Genomic DNA, 11,182 nt, shown 5'->3' on the forward strand with positions numbered 1-11,182 from the left:
AGAAGGAGACAGAGCATGAGCAGGGGAGGAGCAGAGAGAGAGGGAGACACAGAATCTGAAGCAGGTTCCAGGGTCTGAGCTGTTAGCACAGAGCGCGACATGGGGCTTGAACTCATGAACCATGAGATCATGATCTGAGCCAAAGTCAGATGCTTAACCAACTGACTCACCTAATAGCCCCAACCCACTGGAATTTTAAATCTCCATTTCTACTAAGGCAAGTTTCCACTAAATTGCAGTACATTTTCATTTGAATCTTTTCATTTCAATCACCGAACTGATTTTTGTTCCAATTAATTTTTATTTACAGAATGTGGGGGAACCCCATCAGGTGGGGGTTGGTGGTGTGAGAGGTGTAATAATTCACCCAAGGCAGAACAAAAAAGATAGAAGTTTATTGAATATATTCCACAAGGGAGCGGTAGGCAGGACAGCAAAAGAAAGCATGTAGGTGATGAGGCAGTGGTGAGGGGCCACAGTTACAGGGCAGAGTGAGGGAGTATAGGAACATACGGAATTTTCCCATTTTTGGTAATCTTCGGAACTGTGCCTGGTTGTAACTGGCACGTTAGGGTCTATGGCTCTTTCAAGGTGGGTAGCTAATGAACCGATCTGCATCAATTCAGTGGGTCCTTGCTGTGAGCCCATTTGCCTTGTTCAGGTTTCCATTTTTCAAGCCTGTTCAATGATGTATAGGTTCTAATTGGTATTACATAAATGTATCACAGAATACATTAATACTCAGTCTTTAACTTACAATGTAAGCAGTAATATATATATATATATATATATATATATATATATATATATATACGTATTTATTAAATGAATGTATCTTTAATACATAAGAATGCATAAATATTGGGAAATAAACTACTTTGAAAAAATTTGAATCTGTATATGATTTATTTTTTCCCATAATATAAATTAATTTGAAAGTGTAGCTCCAGAAAATATCCTCCTGGAGTTACATTTAAACTCCATAATTATTAGCATAATTATATCCATAGCCTGGACTGATTTATGCTTTGAAAAAAATATGTTTATAATTTAATTACTCATAAAAATAAATTCTCTGCCATATTTTTATGTTTATCATACCTCCAACATAGAAATTCAGTCTATTTTTTCCACTTTTCAGATTATAAACTATTTCAGTGTCTTAAAAATTTTGTTCCTTTGCTTTGCTCTGCTTTTTAATGACTCTACTATTTAAAATGGCAGCTTGATTTTGATATTTATTCATCTTCTCTCTGAAGGAGGATGACCTTCAAATAGATTTAAGAATTAAGAACATTTTAATCTTCATTAGCTTTTAATTAGAGCACTCTAAATAATCCTTTTTTCAAAGTTGAATTTTCCATAGCAACTATTATAGAGGCCTTATACTCAGTACTTGATTATACGCTTAGCTATTAATTTAAATTAGAAGAAAATGCCAGAAAATACATTATTTCTACAAGTGCAATTTGTGATGTGTTGCAAATGAATATCATTAATAGCTTTAGTGAATTTTTTAAGTGAATTAAAAGGTTTGTTTCACAAAAGAGAGCCTGAAATAGAATTACTCAGTTTTAAAATACAAAAGTTCCAAATTAATCAATTTAGTATTGTTATTTAATTATATTAATACAGAGTTAAGTGATGATTAACATAGTTACTGAGTTTAAATACCTGAGGAGTAAAGCTACAATATGATATATGGATGTGAGTCTTGTATATTCAGATCACTGGGGTAGATACAATTATATCTTCCAGTGTTTTAGTTATGTATGCATATATGTGTGTATATACATGATTTTCAAATACTCAGTTTCTATAGTCACCAGATTACCTACCTATGACAAACTTGAAAGGCTTACTTATAAAAACTTAAGATGCATAATAAGCATTGAGGACTTTAGCAAACTGAATAGTGGCGAATCACAATGATTATTAAAAACAAAACAAAACAAAACAAAAAACTCCAAGAGGTAAAAATCAGAACTCTTCCAAAATCTTACTTTTAAAGTGAAACTACAGTTTCCCTTCTGGCTCTCTATTAAAATAAAATAAAGATATAAAATAAAATATGGGGCGCCTGGGTGGCTCAGTTGGTTAAGCGTCCAACTTCAGCTCAGGTCATGATGTTGCAGTCTTTGGGTTCGAGCCCTTTATCAGGCTTTGCGCTGACAGTTCAGAGCCTGGAATCTGCTTTGGATTCTGTCTCTCTCTCTCACTCTCTCTCTCTCTCTCTTTCAAAAAAAAAAAATAATAATAATAACATAAAATAAACATTAAAAAATAATACGTAAATTAAAAAAATAAAATACATTTAAAAAATAAAATTAAGTTAGAGCTGGAGCCATGTTTACCTCAGTCTGTCTTGGTTTTTGGTGTTTTCCAAATGGTGACTTCCCCTCTACAAGTCTAAGCATGATGGGTGTGGTCTGAAGCTGCATGACAGATGTGTCCCTAGCACAACAATGGAATCCTCATCACATATCAGAATTAGAGAAATCCAAATTAATGCAGTATACTACCCAGAAAGTACTAGACAAATCAGGGAAAATTAACATAACTGCAGACAATTATGTTTGTCTAGGTGACAATGGCAGGGCAAGGTTATATAAGACTTAAGATTAGATGATCTCATACCGGCAATATTTCTACGTGTTTCCCTGAATGGATTCTTCTTATCTGAGTGGCTCAGGAAAGGGAACTCATATTTACACGACATTAATACTCAGTAATGCTGTAATTGACTTCACAGACATTATCAATTTTATTTGTCATGACTAGGAGTGATGGTAGGAATCATCTACAGAAAAAGTCACTGAGGTTCAAGGATGCTAAGTGTCTTGCTTTAAGTGACTGAGCTTGAACTGAAACCCAAGTTTCCTAATTTGAATTGGATTTTTATTTATTACAATCATGTTTTCCAAATATGCTTTTTCATAAATATACCCTAGAAAGTTTAACAAAAGGCAGATACTTGAACCCCACCCCAGACCTACGGCATCAGCATCTGCAAGGGAAATCAGGTACTTTCAGAAGCTCCTACAGTCAAAAGATGTCAGGAGAATTGCACATTTGCTACAGGCACTCTTTTCTGCTCCAAATCACATAAATTGTTTACAGGGCATCTACAATTTTAAATCAATCTGGAATCACTCTGGAGAAGAACAAACAAACAAGGTATGGTGGATCAAAATGGTGAAAAGTCCTCGAAATAGAGAATGAAAAATGGATAGGTGGGAAGAAGAAACACTGAATGTGGAAGCAGAAACCACAAACCTAAAACTATTATAATTCACCACTGACTGATATTTAAAGAACTATAGGTGATAATGATAACTGAGAAAATGTTCAGAGGAGTCTTGCCAGACCAGACACCTTAAAAATGCTAAACTAGTCATCAAAGAAAAAAATGGTGTCATATAGGAGATTACTGCTCTTACAGGTTATTTGCATGCTGATGTCCATGGTGTCCCGAGAAACAAAAAAGCCAAACACATGGGGATAATTTTTATTAAAAAGTAAATTTTACACAGGAGTTTCTGCAGTAAAGCTGAATTGCTTGCCAAGATAGTCACTGGTACTTCCTGAGCTATTCAATATAAACATTTTGCTAGAAGCGTCATTGACTTGCCCTCTGCTGGAATCTTGGTTGTACTTGCTCACTTAATTTGTAATTGATGGGTTTTATTGAGATCCATTTTGTGTACATTGTGTAGATTTTCTCTTATTGATAATGCAAGACCCTCAGGTATGTTTCTCTCCTTGACATCTGGGTAACATAAATAAATACCATGTCTCAAGTAGATTCAAAATCCAGCACAATAGCCTTGTTTACTTGACATCAAAGATCAATATCACACAAGAGGGTACTGATTTGAAGGTGACCATAGATAACATTGTCAGAAATAAAAGAGAGCTTGTAGACAAGCAACAAGACTGCTAGTTGAGACGCCACAACATGGACAGGTGGATGTTTACACTTTATCTCTGAACCGAGCCCCTCGTGACCTATTTATCTCCTTCCTCTTTGGAGAATACTTGTGGTAAATTGGGCAGAGACAAAAGGGGCTCTCATGAGTAGAAGGCAAAGCAAGGAAGAAATGGGCAGCCTTCATCGATACCCAAGGGACTAGACCAATATTTACTTTTAACAACAGACTGGCATTCCTCCACTGTCCCTGAAAGCAGGCTAGTATATAAGCCACAGTAAAACTGCCTATCCCACCCTGCAAGGAAGACTTATTTTAGTCTAACAGGAATTATAAACTAAAAATTCTATAATAGAGTCAAGAATTAGCTAATTGGGTGTAAACCACTACCATGACAGAAGAAAAAATGCAGATGCCCTTTGTCAATTTTTGACCCCGGGAGAATATAAAACCTAGGGAAGAGTCAGTCCTTGGGATGAATGACAAGAAGCAAGCTGGGGCTATGTGAACTAAATGTAAGGTTTCCAGGTACCTGAAGTGTGAGCCAGAGATGAAAGGTGGCCTCTACATAGTCAGGTGTGCCCCTCTTCTTGTGTTGAAACATGACTCAAAGAAACATTTAGTGGGATCCTTTTTTTTCAGTGTATTTATTTACTTATTTTTAAAACGTTAATTCCAGTGAGTTAACATACAGTGTTATAGTACAATACAGTCATCCAACACTTCCATATATCACTCTGTGTTCATCCCAAGTGCATTACTTAATCTCCATCACTTACTTACCCCATTCTGCCACCCACCTCCCCTCTGATAACCATCTTTTTGGTCTCTATAATTCAGTCTATTTCTTGCTTTGTCTCTCTTAGTTTTTCCCTGTGTTTTCTTTCTCAAACTCCACATATAAGTGGAATCACATGGTATTTGTCTTTCTCTAACTTATTTCACTTAGCATTATACTCTCTAGCTCTATCTGTGTCATTGCAAATGGCAAGATTCCATTCTTTTTTGTGGCTAATATTCCATCATATGTATGTATGTATATATTTATATATATAAATATATATATATATATATATATATATATATTTATATATCTCTCACACCTTCTTTATCCATTCATCTATCAACAGAAACTTGGGCTGCTTTCATATCTTGGCTATTGTAAATAATGTTGCTTAATCATAGGGGTGCAGTATCTCTTGGAATTAGTGTTCTTATGTTCCTTGGGTAAACACACAGGAGTGTGATTGCTGGATTATAAGGTAGTTATATTTTTAGATTTTTTAGGAACCCTGGTACTGTTTTCCACAATGGCTGCACCAGTTTGCATTCTTACCAACAGTCTATGAGATTCTTTTTTCTCCACATCCTCAAACACCTGTTGTTTCTTATGTTGTTGGTGTTAGCCATTCTGACAGATGAGAGGTAATATCTCATTGTGGTTTTGACTTGCATTTCCCTGATGACAAGTGATGATGAGCATTTTTTCATGTGTCTGTTGGCCATCTGAATGTCTTCTTTAGTTAAATGTCTATTCATGCCTTCTGCACATTTTAATTGGATTATTTGTTTTGTTTGGTTTGAATTGTATGCGTTCTTTGTATATTTTATATACCAACCCTTTATTAGATATGCCATTTGCAAATATGTTCTCCCATTCCACTGGTTGTCTTTTAGGTTTTTTTGATGGTTTCCTTTGCTGTGCAGAAGCTTTTTATTTTGATGGAGTCCCGATAGTTTATTTTTGCTTTTGTTCCCCTTGCCTCAGGAGACATATCTATAGAGGAAACTTTTAAAGAATGGAGTCCAGCATAGGAGTCCCTCTTACTCAGGTCTAATGTTATTACTATTTCAGATCACCACCCAGGAATGAAGAGAGTCTAGTCTTTGGACTGAGAGGGATTATTAAGTGTCAAAGAGGATACTAAAATAAGTCTACAGATAAATAAATCATGGGAAAAATCACATAACAATAACAAAAATAAAATAATATAAACTTTAAGAGGAAAAATAATTGTATTACCTAAAAGGAGTAAAAATCAAAATGCTATCAGTCAAACAACACATGAGCAATTACAACCTAAGACTATTTTTTGTGATTCCCTAGAGACTTCCTTAGGAGGAATAAGTGACACATAATTATTTCCAGAGATGCAGAAACAAGCACACACATTGCCAATTGAAATAAAAAGGCAGTTCCTTAAGATGATAAAGGGCATTTGCCAAAACTAACTACAAAGATCACACTCAGAGGTGACAATTTGAAATCTGTCTTTTAAATTCAGAAATGATATACATCTACTGTTTCTGCCTCAATTCTAGAAGGCCTGAGCCAGCACTACAAAATATAGAAAAAAAAAATTAACAATATAACATATATAAGGTTAAGAAAAACAGATGTGAGTGTTGTCAGGTGATATGTCTTCTATGTCTTTCCATAGAAAAGTTTAGGAAATTGATAAATAAACTATTACAAGTAATGAAAGAATCAATAACAACAAACAAAGAAGCAATAGATACTACACAAAATAATGGGAACATAAACAACTGTATACCAATATATTTAAACACTTGACTAGAAATGGATAATGCCTTAGAAATATACAACCAAAACCAGTGTAAGAGAAACAAAGAAATTGGATTGACCAGCAAGTTTTAAATCAATTGAAATAACAGTAAAATATCTTTAAGAAATAAATCTCTAGACACAGATTGTTTTATAGGTAAGTTCTATCAAATTTCACTTGAAAAATTAATTCTTTTTGCCTTATGATATCCACTGGAAAGAGATTCATATAATCGTTTTTCAACTCTTGTAAGAGTTGAATTAGATGTTAAAAGGGAGAGAGAGGTAAGGAATTCCTAGAGTATTTTCTGCTTGAATCTAAATGTTAGCATCCTACTATCCATCTTACATTTCACCCCAGACTATTTCATTTCCTTCAGGTATCATAGGGATTCACATCTATATGCTACGGTACTAAAACTTATATATGATTCAGACTTCCTTTCTGAAATTTCTCTCCTATGTCAATTACCAATGTGAGTTTCCTCTGGATTTCCTCTCAGGCTTCTGAAGCAAAATGTGTCCACAGTCAAACTCGTAACCATTCTCTAAGGAAGATTAGAGATTCGGGATCTCCAAAAAACAACACCATTAGGGGCTCAAAAGAGAAATCTGGGATCACCTTGATCCCTCTGTCTCCACCTCATCTGACACAGCAATCACACAGTCCTATCACTTCTGTTTCAAAGTTCACTGTAAATTTTATCCACCTCCTGATTTGTTTGCCAACCTTCACTACTGCTATATCCCATTCTATTTTCCATGTAGCAGCTGGGAAGATTTTTTTTTTTTAATACAGCAAAATCTTATCACACCAATCGCCAGCTTAAAATCTTTCGATAACGTTCCATAGACTTAAATAATATCCCAAATCTTTAGCATGACTTTCAAAGCTTTGATTATACTTCTGTCCTCCTTCATTACACTCCAGTACACTAGTATTATTCCTGTATTTTGAAAGTGTCAAGCTATTTCTCATTTAAGGCTTTTGTGTCTGAACTGTACATGTTCATCGTCTTCATGTGAGTAACCTCTCTTCACCTTTCTGATAGAAATACAAATGATGATTCTTCTGTAAGGTCATTGCGAACTTCTTGAAACAGAGATCACCAAATTATATCCATTATATCACTATTTTTTTTTCTTTTACATCACTCATTAGAGATTGAAGTTATGCAATTATTTGGGATTTTATTTGTTAAAAGTCATTTTTACCATAAGTTTTTAATCTATACCATTGAATCTTAAGTATATAGCATTATACGTAGTACATGACAAGCATTCAATAAATATATCTTGTAGTAACAGACGCATGATATAAATAAACACTTATGCAAAAAAATAGCATATTCCCAATTTTTCAGAAGTCTGTACATTGAATCCTAAGTAAAATGAAAGCCAAATTAAGGAAAACAAAACAAAAACAAAAAAGTTAGCAATATAATCATATATGGCAAAATTTAAGCTACCTAAAAGCATTAGATTAATATGAAAAATTATTTTGTTTTTACTTTAGTTTTAAAAGTTAAATAGCAATCCCTATCAAAATAACACTGGCATTCTTCACAGAGCTAGAAGAATCTTAAAATTTGTATGGAACCAGAAAAGACCCCCAATAGCCAAAGCAATCTTGAAAAAGAAAACCAAACCTGGAGGTATCACAATCCCGGATACCCGGATATATTACAAAGCTATAATCATCAAAATAGTATGGTATTGGCACAAAAACAGACACTCGGATCAATGGAACAAAATAGAGAACCCAGAAATGGACCCACAAATGTATGGCCAACTAATCTTTGAAAAGCAGGAAAAAATAGCCAATGGAATAAAGACGGTCTCTTCAGCAAGTGGCACTGGGAAAACTGGACAGCAACATGCAGAAAAATGAACCTGGACCACTTTCTTACACCATACAAAAAATAAACTCAAAATGGATGAAAGACCTAAACTTAAGATAGGAAGCCCTCAAAATCCTCGAGGAGAAAGTAGGCAAAAACCTCTTTGACCTCGGCTGCAGCAACATCTTATTTGACATATCTCCAGAGGCAGGGGAAACAAAAAGAAAAATGAATTATTGGGACCCCATAAAGATAAAAAGCTTCTGCACAGCTAAGGAAACGATCAGCAACTAAAAGGCAACCGACGGAATGGGAGAAGATATTTGCAAACGACATATCAGATAAATGGATAGTATCCAAAATCTATAAAGAACTTATCAAACACAACGCCCCCCCCCAAAAAAAAAAAATAATCCAGTGAAGAAATGGGCAAAAGACATGAATAGACACTTCTCTAAAGAAGACATCCAGATGGCCAACCAACACATGAAATAATGCTCCACATCACTCATAATCAGGGAAATACAAATCAAAACCACAATGAGATACCACCTCATGCCTATCAGAATGGTTAACATTAACAACTCAGGCAACAACAGATGTTGGTGAGGATATGGAGAAACAGGATCTCTTTTGTACTGCTGGTGGGAATGAAAACTGGTGCAGCCACTCTGGAAACCAGTATGGAGTTTCCTCAAAAAATTAAAAATAGAACTACTCTTACAATCCAGCAATTGCACTACTAGGTATTTATCCAAGGGATATATATAGGTGTGCTGTTTTGAAGGGGCACATGCACCCCAATGTTTATAGCAGCACCATCAACAATAGCCAAAGTATGGAAAGAGCCCAAGTGTCCATCAGCGGATGAGTGGATAAAGAAGATGTGGTGTAGGGGCGACTGGGTGACTCAGTGGGTTGAGCATCCGACTTCAGCTCAGGTCATGATCTCACATTTCATGACTTAGAGTCCGTGTCAGGCTCTGTGCTCACAGCTCAGAGCCTGGAGCCTGCTTCGGATTCTGTGTCTCCCTCTCCCTGCCCCTTCCCCACTAGTGCTCTGCCTCTCTCTGTCTCTCAAAGATGAATAAACGTTAAAAAATTTAAAAAGAAAAAAAGATGTGGTATGTGTATATATATACATATATATATACATATATATGTATATATATACACACACACACAATGGAGTATTATTGGCAATCAAAAAGAATGAAATCTTGCCATTTGCAACTACATAGATAGAACTACAAGATATTATGCTAAACGAAATTAGTCAGAGAAAGAAATGTCATATGATTTCACTCGTACGAGCAATTTAAGAGACAAAACAGATAAACATAAGGGAAGGGAACCAAAAATAATATAAAAACAGGGAGTAGGACAAAACATAAGAGACTCTTAAATATAGAGAACAAACAGGATTGTGGAGAGGTTGTGGTTGGGGGGATGGGCTAAATGGGTAAGGGGGATAAGGAGTCTACTCCTGAAACCATTTATGCACTATACGCCAACTTGGACATAAAGTAAAAAATAAATAAATTAATTAATTTTTTTAAAAAGTTAAATAAACTAAAGCCCATTGAGTTTTTGCTTTTGTTACATTGTAAAGTGCTAAACGAATCATTCAACCTGAGAAAGAACTTTATCATAGACATCACAGATAAGTCCCTGTAGATAGCATAAAATATTTAAGCATTCAAATTAAATTCGATATTTAAAAAGCATCAAAACTTAATCACCATTTGACAATGCTCAAGTAAATCTTTGAAATATGGAAACGAGGCTTTAACATAATGCAGATTAGTCAGGAACCATCATGTGAGAAGTAAATCTGAGCTTTTTAAAATGTTTAATCACAATATTTTTAGGTATTTTAAATCAGTGCTCTATAAAAAATAAGTTGTTCAGTGTTTTTAAATATTTTAAATGAGAAACTGAAGACCATAAGAAATCATCAAGTCTTTTAAAAAATCCCATGGGCGCCTGGGTAACTCAGGCAGTTAAGTGTCCAACTTCTGCTCAGGTCCTGATCTGACAGTTTGGATGGTGACTTAAAGCCCCACCTTGGGTTCTGCACTGACAATGCTCTCTGCCCCTCCCCTGCTCACATTCTCTCTCTCAAAAATAAATAAATAAACTTTAAAGAAAATTAAAAATCCCTTGAAAGTGTGCATCACTTGTATTTTTTTTTTTATGGCTGGACTAGATTATTTTCAGTTTTCTTTCACCCTTAAGTATGTTTCAAAAAAACAAAACAAAACAGGGACTTCCAACTACTCGATACAATTTCAAAGGAAATTCAAGGCAATTTTCCTTGTGCTAAGATAAATTAGGTATTAAAGTGGCAAAGTTTGTTATCAGTTAGTCTGCAGCAGTCTAGAAGATCAGAGATTGGCACCAGAAGAGCTCAGAATTAAAAAGCTTTATTTACCACTATAAAAAGGTGATACTGATGTATTCGGAAAGAATATATATTTTCTACTACAGCTGTGTAAATCTTATAATGTAAAGTACAAGTTATAGATAGGTAGATAGATATATGGAGGGGCATGGGCAAAAAATTACACACACACACACACACACACACACGTATATTTGTTATATATATGTGTATGTTACACATTTTTGTTACATATTTGTTATATATACAAACTACCATATGTGTTTGCATTTTGACTCACTACAGAATATGTCCCTATACACCAAATATTGGAAATAAAAGAACAAGTTCCAACATATTTCCACATAAAAAGACTACCTATTAGAAATGAATGGATCTAGCACTTTTACTTACTTTTTTCCAAAGACAAGATAAACTTCCTAAGTATTTATTATGAAATTGG

General features: G+C 34.7%; 1 long non-coding RNA gene across 1 annotated transcript; it reads right to left on the bottom strand.

The window, feature by feature from the left end:
• Positions 1-379: 379 nt before the first annotated feature.
• On the bottom strand, positions 380-2,450 carry LOC132682714 (uncharacterized). Its single transcript, XR_009611824.3, has 2 exons — positions 2,355-2,450; positions 380-678 (listed from the first exon to the last, which is right to left on the bottom strand). It is a non-coding gene; the product is annotated as an uncharacterized LOC132682714 (long non-coding RNA).
• Between the last annotated feature and the right edge of the window lie 8,732 nt (positions 2,451-11,182).

The sequence above is a fragment of the Panthera onca genome, chromosome C2, assembly GCF_046562875.1.
Source record: "Panthera onca isolate mPanOnc1 chromosome C2, mPanOnc1 haplotype 2, whole genome shotgun sequence".
Taxonomy (NCBI): Eukaryota; Metazoa; Chordata; class Mammalia; order Carnivora; family Felidae; genus Panthera; species Panthera onca.